This window comes from Aulonocara stuartgranti (genome assembly GCF_965226115.1).
Source record: "Aulonocara stuartgranti genome assembly, chromosome: 6".
In the NCBI taxonomy this organism is placed as follows: Eukaryota; Metazoa; Chordata; class Actinopteri; order Cichliformes; family Cichlidae; genus Aulonocara; species Aulonocara stuartgranti.
The window spans coordinates 9,602,119-9,616,514 of record NC_138944.1 but is presented as its reverse complement, the minus strand read 5'-3'; the positions used below and the strand labels follow the sequence as shown (position 1 = coordinate 9,616,514).

Below are 14,396 nucleotides of genomic sequence, written 5' to 3'. Positions count from 1 at the left end.
CTTCTCCAAATTTCATGAAATTTAGCCTGGTGTAATTTTGCAGATAATCACACAAACGGACAGACATGCAAATAGACATACAGACCCCAAAACAAATCAATGAATTGATCAGCAGCTTGTAAAATTTCTAAGTTTTTTTTAAATTGGGAATATAGCGCGTCATTGGAAAAACTACATGTCCCACGATGCCTCACTCTCAAGCTGACCAAAGGGAACGACCAGCCGTTCAGCTGAGCCTCAAGTTTGCTGAGGGAAACTTCAGCGCCGACCACGACCTTGAACAGATACACATGAAATAAACACGTAAGTTTAACTTTTTTCTTTTTCTTCACCATCTCGCTGACATTTCGCACACACTTTTGTCGCTCACATGTCGCCTCGGTGTTTGTTTCTGCACTGTCCAAAGGTGGCGAAAGGATATTTCCGTAACGCTGCGGGAGGGTGGGCGACTCCTCTGTGGGTGGATGTGTTGATGCTGCGGTGTTCATGGTGTCATGTTTTTAATCTTTTAATAATCTGAATAACTTAAAATATGAGTTTAGTGACACTTTGGTCAAACCTAAATAAAACTGAGAGTAATAAATAAATAAACTACTGACATGCTTGACTTCTCTGGGGTTCTGATATTTATGTTATCCATAATAATGACTATAGGTGACAGGATTACTGGTCAACTGTTAGCCCATTAAGACATTAGGATAATTAGTAGTTTTCTTACTATATAAAATGGGGGTTTTGCTCCTTTCAGTACAATAGCCATTTTTTCCCTTATCACTTCCTGTGATATAGCACCTGTGGGCTCAGCAGTCCTTCAGTCTCCCCTTCTTACAGGATGTAGTCTTGAAGTTAACAATGGCTCCTGTAGGCTTGCACATGATAACATTACTACAGAGTCAGGCAGCAGTGACTCACAGAAGGTGCACCCTGTGTACACACACAAACCGGTGGGATATGAATGACACCTTTGTGTACAAAATGCCCTGCATTCACTGTGTGCTGCCCGAGATGTAAAGCAGTGGCAACACAAAGGCAGAATAGTAAACACTGTTAAATCTAAGCTTGTTGTAGCTCAGGAATATGTAACACAACCAAGGGGAAAGAATAATTAACCCGTGTTTTACTGTTCACCTATTATTGAAAAACTTTAACAAAGATATATATTTGAAATGCTAAAATTACTGTTTGGGAGCTATTTCACATGTTTCTTGTTTATTAATTGGAATGAATTGATTACATTATGCATTTTTACAAAGATTAGGCTCTTTCTTAAGTTGTTTTTTCTCGTGGTTGTTCAGATAAATTGGACTTGGTTTTATAATAGTCTAGTGGAGCTGTGGACACCTCAGGCTATATAAGTAATCACGCAGGTATACAAACACCAGCTTGACCTCCTCAAGGTACAAGGTAATATATTTAGCGTTTACCAGAGGTAGGAAAAATGATGCTTTGTTCTTTCCTTACTTAAAATAAATAAGCCAGTAAACTTCACAGATTTTGTCTGGTAAGTTGAATCTGTTTGCCTGTGTGTATTTGATTGAGTTTCACTTTAGGGTGGCATTATCAATAATACAGTTTTTAAACTAAGGCTGCTCAAATATGGCAACATTTCTCAAAATTTCGCAGTTATAACAATGATTTTTATTTTTAGGACTAAAATTCCTTTCGTTAAAAAAATTAATGGATTTACAGAACTGTTTGTTGTAAATTCAGAATATAATCTAAATGAACAATAACTTAAAAAGTTTTTAAAAGTTAGGCGACGGTGGTGGGGGAACAGAGGTGTCTTGTGGGGATTTAGGCTCAGACTAGTTGGAGTTCCTGAACAGAAATGAGAGACCTTCCAAAAGCTGCAGACAACCACTAACAATCAATCCACAAACCTTTTTGGGTTCCACTGGAGTTTCACAGTGAATCCAAAATAGTTTTATCCTCATTATCCTGTTGTCGTAATTGCTAAAATCCAAAGTTGTAACTAAAAAGTTTGTCTGAGTAAGCGTGCAGCATTGGGTTTATAACATTTAAGGACTTTTGTTTCTCTTTATAAAATGAAAATGGATAATACTGATCAATAACTGATCAATAATCAAGTAGTCCATCTCATACTGATATGACAGTAGAAAAACTGCTGTTTTTGGGCCACTCATTTCACTTTTAATCAATACTTATAAGTTATGGGCGATCGTGGCTCAAGAGTTGGGTGTTCGTCTTGTAATCGGAAGGTTGCCGGTTCGAGCCCCGGCTCGGACAGTCTCGGTCGTTGTGTCCTTGGGCAAGACACTTCACCTACCGCGATATGGCAGCCTCGCCTCTGTCAGTCTACCCCAGGGCAGCTGTGGCTACAACTGTAGCTTTCCTTCACCAGTCTGTGAATGTGAGAGTGAATGAATAGTGGTATTGTAAAGCGCTTTGAGGGGTCCTGAAAAGCGCTATATAAAATGCAATCCATTATTATTTATTATTAAGTTTGACTTTATTCATGCTTCTAGTCCCAAATTTGTGAGACTAGGGTGTTTTTTTCCTTTTATTTCTTTTGAGATATTTTTTTTCTTAGAAACTTCTACATGGTGTTAGATTTCAATTTTTATTATCTTAAATGCTACCTAAAGTTCTCATTTTACAGTGTTTTCTTTCCTTCAGTCAGTAAACAAGAATGTTTAATGTAGACGTTGCTCCTTTAAAAATGTATTCAGCACAGCGAAGGAATTTCTTCCTCCATGCTTTTTGAAGGACATTTTATGTGATCTCATTGAATATTTATTCATTTTCTATGATATCATGACTGTGGCAGTCTTGCTGCTATTTTAGACTAAGTGGAGAAAAAAATGACCAAAACCGGTTAGAAGTGTTTTTTGGAGGCATGGACTTTAATAAAAAGCGTTCTTTTTCTGATGTTCTGTCTGAACTGATACACTGTGTTTTGTTCACATGATTAAGTTAAGCCTCATTTAAAAAACAAGTGGAGGCCTGTGTTATCCGGTGAGCTGCACGTTACATTAGGTTCTGTACACACACCACTGCTGATGAGCTATATGTAAACATTTGCTACAATTAACCTTTTACTAGTAATTATTTTCAAACTGTAAGATTAAATCTATGTCCATAGATTAATTATAAGATAGTGAATAATCAATGACTGATCACTAGCTATAAATCCGTTACCTGCTGTGTTAGGAAACTTGTCATTGTTTCTCCAGCTATACGATTAAATCTAATTGGGATAATACAGTTAAGGCTAAAGCCTGGATCTCTGTGGTATTTGAATGATGCAAATCATTGTGTACATGAGGAAAAGGGAAGTTCTGTCACGCCTTATCACGATAACCGAAACATGTGGTAACTGACAGACTTGTGTCCTTTCCTTCTTGTAAGTTGCCTTTATCTGCCCTTTGTGGCTCAGGCGCACAGCATAGTAAACCAGCACCGCTTTTGCCTGGACGTCCCTCCTCCTCCCCCCTCTCATTGCTCCTGCAGCCCCACCTCCACCCTGCCTCACTGTTGCTTTCTTTTTTACTGACAGGACAGAAGCCGGCCGGTAAACCAGCAGTAGCATGAGAAAGCAAGTCATTTGATCAGGAAACAATAAAGGAACCTTTACCCACTGCACACAAAAAATCAAATGCTAAGAAAACTGCTACAGCAGCACCCCGGTGAGTATTTTTCATGGTTTTATATTGAGTACTCATGAGCTTGTCTGCTGTTATTAGCATTCTAGCAAGCTGTCCTGTTGTATTTAGTGGGCTGATTAATGTAAGCAGCAAAGACATGATCTGTTTATTTTCATCCACTCCTGGTACTTGTCAGCATGATTGAAGTCAATGAAAGGATGTTTTGTTTGTATAATAATGTTGCTTTGTGCTTGAAGCAGGACACGATTAACTGCCACAAGCTATTCAAGTCTCTTGATTATTTTATCTTTGCCAATCAGTCACAGCAGTTCTTAAAACTTCGCTTTAGGCTTGTGTCTTTGTTCTTCTGAAACAGCCCTAAAAATTAGATGTCACACAGTAGTTTCAAGTCCTGTCAGATGTGATGAATGTAAGTGAGACTTCCATTATTTAAAAAATAAATTTGTGTGATGGGTATTAAGGTGTAACATCCATTCAGTGTTTATGACTGAAAAAGTTGGCCTCTATCATTACCCATGATTGCATATTGCAATAGTCTCTTGCTTGTTTAAATGATCAGAGAAGGGATTATAGATTAAGAATAAAACATGCTATCAAATGCACCACATTTTTTCCGAAAATAGCCCAAAAAGTTGTGCAGAGACCTGTTGGCTGCTTGGTTTCTAATACAATGGGTTCTGATACAATGTTTGCAATGCAGCTCACCGAATGTATCGCACATTGGATTGGTTCTCAGTTACAAAGGTCCTTCTTCAATGTATGACTAATCAACTTGCATCATGACATCTTTCAAAAAATTAGGATTGTTGTAATCCTGCTTTACTGCCTGACTTAGGACTTTGGATAGTCCTGATGAGACTTTACAGTCTGTATTAATTATTCTGGCCTTGCTTTTTGCTCTTCCAGTAGCGTTTCTGTCTTGAATCGCTTACTTTCCTACTTACTTTTTTTATGCAGAATAGTTGTAATTCCTGATCTTAAGTATCGTTGTGGGGACTAACTTGAAGAGCAAAACATTTTTCAGCATCTCCAAACAGCAGATCCTTGTAGTTTTAATGGACCACATATTGAGTGAACAGAGCAGATTTCCCTTCAGGAGTGAATGTTTGGTATTTAGGTTTTTGCGACCACTTTCTTTCACATTGACTGTCTAGATATAACTCTCCCAGTTGTCAAGGTGACATTCACAGTAAAATCCCCTATTGTTCCCTGTGTGCCTCTTCTGATGGGATTTCTATTTCATCACCATGTTTATTTATAACAAACCGTCTAGCTCTTAGCTGATGTGGAAATGTAACCTTAAAACCAGCATGATTTTTTTTTTTTTTTTTACATAAAGTTTTTATATATTCAGTTGTTATTATTTAAAGATATTAAGTTGCTGTCTCTCTTTCCTTCACTTTTTGTCATTGGGACTGCTTCTTGAATTCTGCGATTTTTCAGTTGGCAATGCAGACCAAGAAACTTTTTAGGCCGATGCTGGTATTTTCTATAAAGTCGGTTAATTGTTCAATTTGTGGAAAAGTACACATGGAATCTTACAAAGGCTTTGATCGCAATAAAAAGCAGAAAAGGAAATGAAAAAGCAGGCCGGAGTCACTGCAATTTTTAGAAGTTTTAGGTCAGTAAGATCATTTCATCCAATTCATTATGATTAAGTAATAACCATTAAAAAAATTATCTTAGATTCTTTAGCCGCCCATTTTAAGCATTTCAAGCACTGAAGTGTTCAGACACAGAGAAATGCAAACACTGGCACGGGTTTACAAAAACCCCACCACAAACAAACAAACAAGTTATGACATGCAACATCAAACCAACATACAATCCTGACATACAGTCGATGAAAAAGAGAGGACCTCATAGAGTCCTGTGAAAAATAAGTCCACCCCATGATTCAGTTGCTTGTAGAGCCATCTTTAACAGCAATAACTTGATGGAACAATACATTTTCTTTTGTTTCTCACAGTGTTGAAGAGGATTTTTGACACACTTTTCTTTACAACATTGATTCGGTTCATTGAGGTTTTTGGGCATTTCCTTATGCGCAGCTCTCTTAGGGTGCCGCCACAGAATTTCAGTTGGGTTGAGGTCGGGACATTTGCAACACCTTGATTTCTTTTTCCTTTTTAATAATTTTGTTGTAGAATTGCTGCTAAGTTTTGGCTCAGTTTCCTGTTGCAAGGCCCAGTTTCAGTCAAGCTGCAGGTGTTGGACAAATGGTATCGTATTTGACTCCAGTATACTTTGGTATACAGAGGAGTTCATGTACATGCTTCACAGCTGGTATGAGGTGCTTGTGCTAATATGCTGTTTTTTTTTCGACAAATGTGGCGCTGTTCATTTTAGCCAAACATTTCCTTTTGTCTCATTGTCCAAAGGACCTTGTTCCAGAACTGTTGTAGTTTGTTCAGATGCAACTTTGCAAATGGTAACTGTTCTCCTATGCTCATTTAATAGAGAAGAATCGTTCCTCTGGTAATCATTACGACTTGTTGAGTCGCTTGTTGAGTTTTTCTAATTGTACTGTCATGAACTTTAACATTTGATAACTGAGTCCAATAGAATCAGAGATAGAGCTATAGATTTTTCAATTTCAGTTTATTTGAGCATTGTGCAGTCTGACCTTGGAGAGAATTTGCTGGGACATCCACTCCTTGTGGACGTCTTCCTTATGGAGATGTTAGCAAACACCTGAATGATATAGGCAAGTAACTTGCAAAAACTTCCTTTTTTATAAAGGGGGTCACACTTGCTGATGATCAATTAAAGAAGTGCATCTGATTTACCCTCAAAATTCCTATAGAAGCCGTGAGGGTGTATAGGTGCAGTTTTTCACATGACTCTGAATAGTGAGGTCTATATTTCACTTGAACCTGATACTCTGCCTACCCTACTTTCAAATCTGGTGCACTTCAATATTTGTTATGTATTTGCATCGCTACCTGTCTTTTGTCATTATGTAGGCTTTGTATTTACATTGTGCAGATTTGTAGGCGGTAATTTTATATAGATGTGTTATTAATAGTACCATAGATGTAATTTCGCACTGTATTTGTGTTGGTCAAATGATCCGATGACACAAGTCTACCTGACCGTGTTTGTGTGAACTTGAAACTCCCATTTCACAGCATTATCTGCGTCTCCTTTATGACTAATAAACGTGTCCTTTTATGGGAACATGCTAGGTATTGGTTGCTAATGGTTAACCAAACAGTTTGCCCTCCTAATTCATTGCTATGGTGAAGCTCGGTGCTTCAAAACAGCTGACATGTCCAGTAATGATTATGATTACGTGATATTTATGGAATTAGAGTTATCAGACTGACACATTAATTTCATATTAGGAAAAAATAGTTTGTGTGTGATTATGTGAGAAATATTGTCATTGTCATTATTTGTTTTCACTGTTAAAATATAAAAATTCTTCATTACCTTTTAAACTTTGCAGCTCAGACTATAGTAGCTCTGGTGTTTTATTGTCAGGGACTTTTCACTTTTTGTCTTCTGTTTATATGCAGTCTTATATTTTACCTGCCATGTCACAAGCAAAATATTAAATTAAACCATGACTTTCAGTTTAGGTGAGCATCACAGATACTGTAACCTTAGCAGCAGATTACTGCATATGCTGGTAACACGGATGTGCACGCACTTCTCGTCAAAGAATATATTGCCGTTGGATTGGACTATAAAAGTCTTGTGATATGTGTGCATGCATATGTGTGTGTGTGTGTGACTGAACGGGTTGTAAGTATTGTTTGTTGTCTTAATGGTGCCCTTAGCGCATGGACTGATGCACGTCCACTTATCTGTGCTGTAGACGAACTGTTAGGTCATCTTATCCTCCCAGCTGATAAAGTTCAAATATTTCATCAAACCTGACGTTTGAATCTTGACTTTTTAACAGATCATTGATGTCAGAATGATTCATGAAAATCGATGAAGCTTTTAAATAACGTACAACTTAAAAACGTGATTAGAGTTGTGATGCTAGCTTTATAATATCACAAGGTCACAGTATAGGAAGTAAAACATAAAAAACATTTTTTATAATACACTGCCTCTTGACTCATCCTCTTATGACACATGTTTTCATTATTTTTATTTAAAGCTTCTAGAATCTCCCAGTTTCTCTTAAATAGCTTTTATTAACTCTGTTGTCCTTGGACACCAGATTGCCCTGAAAGCTTTGCAAGCAAACAGCTACTTGTGTATCTTGTTTGAGTGACAACACTGTTTTTGTTTTCCTCCTTTGCTCTAAACCATATTTGTTCCATGTTTATCTGTTCTTACAAAGTGCAGTGAACGGAGAAAACCTGTATTAAATAGCATCTTTTCCCTTTTAAAATGGCAACAATCCTTCGAAAAAAAAAAAACTCTGAAAGGTTATTTGTGTCCTTGTGAGATCCAAAGCTAACTCCATTATTTGAGAACCAGTTTTGTCCTTTAATATTTACTTATTAAATTTTGCTCAGTGAGGTTTCTAACTTCATGAAATGGTACATAAAATAATACTCATGATAAGAAGCCAAATTTGCCAAATCCAGAGATCTTAAAGTTTACCCTGAGGCAGCTGTTGGTAACACTTTGTACGGCTCTTGAGCTGTAATATAGCAGCATAGATCAAAAAAGAAGGAGCATCTCTCTTCAATATGAATATCTGTGTAAGTAATAGGGGAGACTGCTGGTTAAAACAGCTCTAAACCAGCAAACATATACCAAGGTAGCTCTGAGCAAACACGTAAAAAACACTAACAGTGTTTGGTGTGTGTGTATTTTTTCAGTGTGGCCTCCCTAAAGTGCTTTGAGGACACCTGATCTAAATGCTAACGAAAGGTGCTTCATTTTATTTTACTGGACCATTCTTTGTGAAAGGAAAGGATGTTTAAGTGCAGTCAGACTGATCCCTGCTGTTGTGTGTCCCTGTATGAACTGTACTTTACATCTTTCCCTGGTCACACGCGAACTTGCCAAAGTATTTGCACACTTCTGTTTGTTTCTTTGGCAAAGATAAAATCCTCTTACAAACAAAGTGACGTGTAGCTTTATTCCCTAATCAGCTCAAATCTTTGATTACTGAGAAAACAATTTCCCCACAGAATGCCTCACATTGTTTTATTTATAGAGTTCAGTCAAATTAGGAAGAGTTATTTTATTTTGCACAAAACAATACAAAATATTAAAATGTACAAGAATGTATATTTATAACTATTATTCTTAAAATATTATTCCGAATTTATATATATATGTTAAAGAAGATAAGTTCTTAAGTCACATTTCGCACAATTTTACTAAAAATGTCTTGCTCTGAATTGGTGAGTAAGGTGATTGGATATTAAAGTTATATATATATATATATATATATATATATATATATATATATATATTTTTTTTTTTTTTTTTCTATGTTTTATCGAACATGAAACATTGTCATGCTCTTTAGGTAAGATCCTGGCTTACTGGGATATGTTTGCTATTGATTTGTTAAATGCTTACAAAATCCTTTCACTTTGCTTTCACACCCTCCCTGTTTTTCTCTTTTACTATATAAAAATAAAAGTGTAGAAAAACCCCTCATTATCATTAAAACTGCCTGTTTCCTTTGAAACTGGTTGATTACAGTTTTTTTTGGGTCAAGGCTATTCACAGTTCCTTTGCTACATAGCTTTTACTTTGAAAGTTTGACAGTTTGGAAGAAATGTCAAATGAAAAAAATGCTTTATCTGAAACATTAAAACCAGCAAAAAAGGAAGACTGCTACTTTGTGTTAAATGGTGCAAATAACTTGCACTTTTGTTTTTACTGAGTTTTAGGCCAGTTCTGTTAGGAGCAGTGCAGAAGGGATCAAGAGAAAAGAGGTTTTCAGCTAGTGTGCAGAGTCTACCTTATTGAATCTGCTGGTGAAAGAAAGTGTTGACACTCATTGTCTTTTTTTACCCTTTCTCCTAAGTCCCTCTGTGTCAAATGCACCCTTCCTTCAAAAGCCTCGAGTCCAGGCGTCCTCTCTCCCTCCCCCTCCTAGCTCTATCTTTCTCTCTGTGTGCCTCAGCTCACGTACAAACCCTCCTGGAAGGGCATTGTTTGCACAGAGTACCAATGTAGAGCTTTTCAAACACCCTTTACCTCTGCTGAGTTCATCTCAGTCTAGGCTCCAAGGTCAAAAGCGTGATTATCTGCTTGTATCACACTATTTCAGTTCAAGCCAATAGCACAAAACACCATAATTATCATTGTTTTGTGAGATTATATTCTGCCCCTATCCTAGTTGTGGGTACATTTTCAAAAATCTCTGATGGCATTTTAAGTCTGTTTTGTGTAGTTTTTTTCTCTTGTTTTAGACGCTGGTGCAATAATCTCTGCAGTTTCATTATGTTCTGCTCGAATCGTGTCCTAGCTGATTAATCAGCTGACTGGCATTATGCGTAGCACACTAAAAGGACAGAAATACAAAGGAAAGAGAGATAACTAATAACCGTGCCTCCAGTGTCACCCCTCAGTGTGACAGGGGTTTTGTTTGCCTTCAGGGGTAACTAACCAGTGGTGTAACTGCTAAATTGTAACTGACATCGCATTAACATGAGAAGCTTGGCTGTCACTGTTCTTCTCTTTTAGCTTTTTGTGTGTATAGAATAATTCATTTAGTTCATACCTATTCTATCCATGGTCAGTTTTATTTTATTGCTTTAAGAAGAAGTCTTAGTTAGAACCTGTACTTTCTCCTCAAACCTCTCATAGATTTATTGTCAGAAATTGTGGGTCAGGTCAGGTTAGGTCAATATGAAAGCTGAAGTCTGTGACTGTAGTGTGAGAGAGGACTAATTTGAGCATGTTGGCCACAAACCAAAGCACTCACCTGATTGGATGGGCTGTGCAGTGGAGAACAGACACCAATGTGGATAAAGAGAAATCTGGGGGGTGGTGATAGGGATACTGGTGGCGGGGGGTTAATTCGTGATGGTGGAACTGTAGTCTTGACTTGTGTCATGTGCATATTGCCCAAGCTGAACTAGTAGCTGTTGCTTTAATTGGCACTAAGCCTTTGCCCTCTGGCCAACATGTTTTATTGACTGCAATAACTTGGCCGAGGTATCAAATGTCCTTTTGTTGCCCCCTGGGTAAACTAGGAAGCCTTTATCTGTGACTTCAATTAGTAAGAGAGGCATTATTTCAAAAATAATGCAGCGCTAAATATAAGCTATTTGAGCTCTGTGAGAATATTTCCAATATCTATGAACACACAGTTAAAAATGTTTTTGTGGAAATTTTCCCACAGCAGCTAGAGTGACTCAGACAGGACGGATAAGGTGAGATAATGTAGTATGTGACAAGTTCTTGTTGTTTTGCATTACTTAAAATAACAAGAAGCACTCCGAGAGCACAAACCTCCACCATGGCAGCTCACTTTCTGGGGAGTATTTACTTTTAAGGGAATCATATTGTATTTTGTAAATGTTTATTGTGTTTTCTTCTTTTTAAACAATATACTTTAAGAAGTTTGGACTGCAGTAAAAACAAGTGTAGAGAAAATATGTGCCCTGTTAAAACCCATTTTAACATACTTGATATAATTCTAATTATATCAAGTGTGTATATATATATATATATAAACCATACATATGTGCATGTTCTAATGTGTACAACATTAGCTGCAACTGTTTTTTTTTTGTCATGGAGATAACTGCAGATGGTTTCTGAAACCTTCTAATGTTTCTATTCTCTTTTGTTTCCTCCTCTCTCTTCCTCTTTGTCCTCTCTCTAGTCATTACCTTCAGTCTCAGTCAGAGCCCAATGCCCTGGATGCCTGTGTTTTCCCCCTGAGCAACCGGGCGGCCTCAGTCTCCAAGTGGGACACCTGGCTCCGAGTTGACCTTCACCCTGAACCCCCCAGCCCCAGCCAAGCTGTCCCACCCTGTCTCAACCCCCCTCACTTCTTCTCCTCGTTCTTCTCTTTCTCCTCCCTTCTGGCCCCCACAGGCCCATCTGGACACCCAGTCAGCCTTCTCCCTCAATGAGGGGCAGGGGGAGGCTAAGGGGTCCCTGGACGTGGACCCTCAGCCTCTTCACATTGCCTCACAGGGGTACTTAAGTGAGCTGGGACAACGAGCCTGCCATGATGTGTCAACTCTAACTGGTAGGTCTTTATTTTTTTTAATGGTGGTTTGAAAGTCAGTGTCCTACCTAAATATACAAGTGAACTAAGCTGATCTGCATGTTTCTTCAGTTAATTCTGACTCAGTGTGCATCTATTAAGGCAGAGCTTCCCAAAGTGTGGGGCAGAGCCATTGCAGGGAGGGCGCAGTATGAAAAGGGGAAAAAACCCAAAACGCTTGGACACTGCTAGTACGGGACGCCCACACAAACGCAAAGCAGGAGATGAAGCATAGCTGAATATGTTTCCAAACCAACTTCATTCTAAGCCAAAGACTAGAAAATATGGTGAAGCATATCTGTCCTTTGGTTTCACCTGCACAAGTGTCAAGATAGGTCTCCCCTGCATAATTGGTTTTCCCTGCGTCGGGAGCAGCGCTGGGCTCTTCAAATCACGGACAAACAGGATCCCACATTCTTGATTTTTAGTTCACAAACACTTCTTGTAATGACTAACTACTCCTGACATTTTGGAGATGTTTATACAGCTCTTTATACAGTAAAGTTACAGTGGGATACAAATAATATCAGGCTGATCCTGCCACGATTTGTTCCCCCTGTCTAAATCACGGACAAACAGTATCCCACAGTTTGTCCGTGTGACAGAGAGGCACAGAGAGGCATTTTTTGAAAAATGTATTGATAGCAATGTTGAAAAAACAAAGTGTAAAAACTGAAGATAGAGACAAAATACTGTTAATCTGACTATCTGCCATTCTGCAATTCATCTCATGTAAACAATAACGTGGCGCACAGCGTGACGTGAAAAAGGCACATACCTTTGACGTTGCGTGACGAACTCTGCATTCCTCGTCCACACGTAAACGCAAAACAGGAGTTTTGAAAAATCTCCGTTTTCGGTGATTCGAAACGCCGTTTACGTGTGGACGAAACAGCTGTGTTTTCAAAAATACCCGTGTAGCTGTGGACGTAGCATAAAAGAGTTAGTAGTTTATTTTATTACTACCTGTAATTTATTGCAAATTACTTGTATTTGCTTAATTGTTTACAAAATATTTGAGGTGTGAAATAATGGAGCAAAATATGGGTGTGTGTGGTTGGAAATGTGACTGTGCGTGTGTGTGCGTGTGTGTGCGTGCGCGCGGGAGGTGGGGGGGGAGACATTTTTCTTGTAAAACAAAGGGGGGCCTAGCAAAAAAGGTTTGGGAACCACTGTATTAAGAGATTGCATTGGATTGCAGATTCAATCATCTGTCAGTAGAGGGCAGTGTACACTTGCAGGTGACATTGGCTTTGTTTTGGGTCTTAATGTCCACTTTCTTTTTGTTTTTCCTCTCTCTCATATTAATCCATACACTCATCAATCTTCATTAAAAACATATATGTGCACACAAACAATCCCCACACTCAGACCTTTGTTCAGATCTGCCGGAGCTTGAGATAGTGAGCCTCCTATCAGAGGGTCAACCCAACTACACTCTTCGAGCAGACAGTGTGTTTGGATATGACAACGACGACTGGCTGCACACCCCTCTGGTGCCACCAGAGGTCGTACTGGGACTCACACATGACCAGATTGAGGAAACACTCAAATACTTCTGTGAGTACTGTTTCATTTCAGCTCTGACTGAACTGTAAAGTTGTTGTTAGAAAGGCTATAAAAATGGATTATTGACTTCTTTAACTCTTGTTAAAGCAGCAACAAACTTATTGTACTGTAGCTGTTTGTGAAACATGCACAGTGAAGGAATTTTAAAACATTAAACATCAAAACTGTTTCAGTTTATTAATACTCTGGAATGTCTTTGTTTGAAAACTCTCTTCAGGATAAACCATCAGCTCTTCTATTAAAGTTATTACTTTAAGTCACAGGTGTCGAACTCCAGGCCTCGAGGGTCGATGTCCTGCAGGTTTTAGATGTGTCCTTGATCCAGTGCAGCTGATTTAAATTGGTAAATTACCTCCTCAACATGTCTTAAAGTTATCCAGAAGCCTGGTAATGGACTAATCATTTGATTCAGTGGGTTGAAACAGGGTGATATCTAAAACCTGCAGGACACCGGCCCTTGAGGCCTGGAGTTCGACACCACTGCTTTAAGTCATTCCAAAACATACATTATCTTCTTTTTCATTCATTATAAGATTGATTGTTTGTTTGCTGTGGGTTTTTACCTCTTTGCCCTTAGAGGCTGAATGGGTATTGTCGCCACTCCCCCGGGTGGTGCGTAGCGTGGACACCCAAGTTTTGTAAATTCGATAACTCAAGAATGACGAAACTCAGGATTTTGTGATTGATATCGTAGGTGCATGTACTAAAAATCTTAGAATCCCTCTAAGGTCAAGGGCAGGGGTCAGATTTTCTGAAAATCTTGTGATTGAGATAATTGAAGATGTAGGATTTTCTAAATAATACCACACTAAAAGTAAGGAAATTTGTGTTTGGATGATTTTTTTCCTGTTTTTTTACAATGCTTCTTTGCTACAAATCCTATACTATTAGAAAGCCTGTTGATTTTCTCCTTAAATGGTAAGACATTTGTAAGGGAAATTCATTTTTGGGTTGGGCAGCAGAGTTGAGCATGTGGGTTGCTCCCATGAAAAACTTGTCAAATCTTCTCTGCTGATGCCAAACAGCTTTTGTTTGGTGTTGTTTGTTGG

At 38.3% G+C, this 14,396-nt stretch overlaps 1 long non-coding RNA gene across 1 annotated transcript; it reads left to right on the top strand.

Annotated features, from left to right (window-relative positions):
• Positions 1–163: 163 nt before the first annotated feature.
• LOC309708091 lies at positions 164–11,543 on the top strand. The gene is made up of 3 exons (XR_014277168.1): positions 164–303; positions 3,518–3,647; positions 11,389–11,543. It is a non-coding gene; the product is annotated as an uncharacterized lncRNA (long non-coding RNA).
• The last annotated feature ends 2,853 nt before the right edge of the window (positions 11,544–14,396 follow it).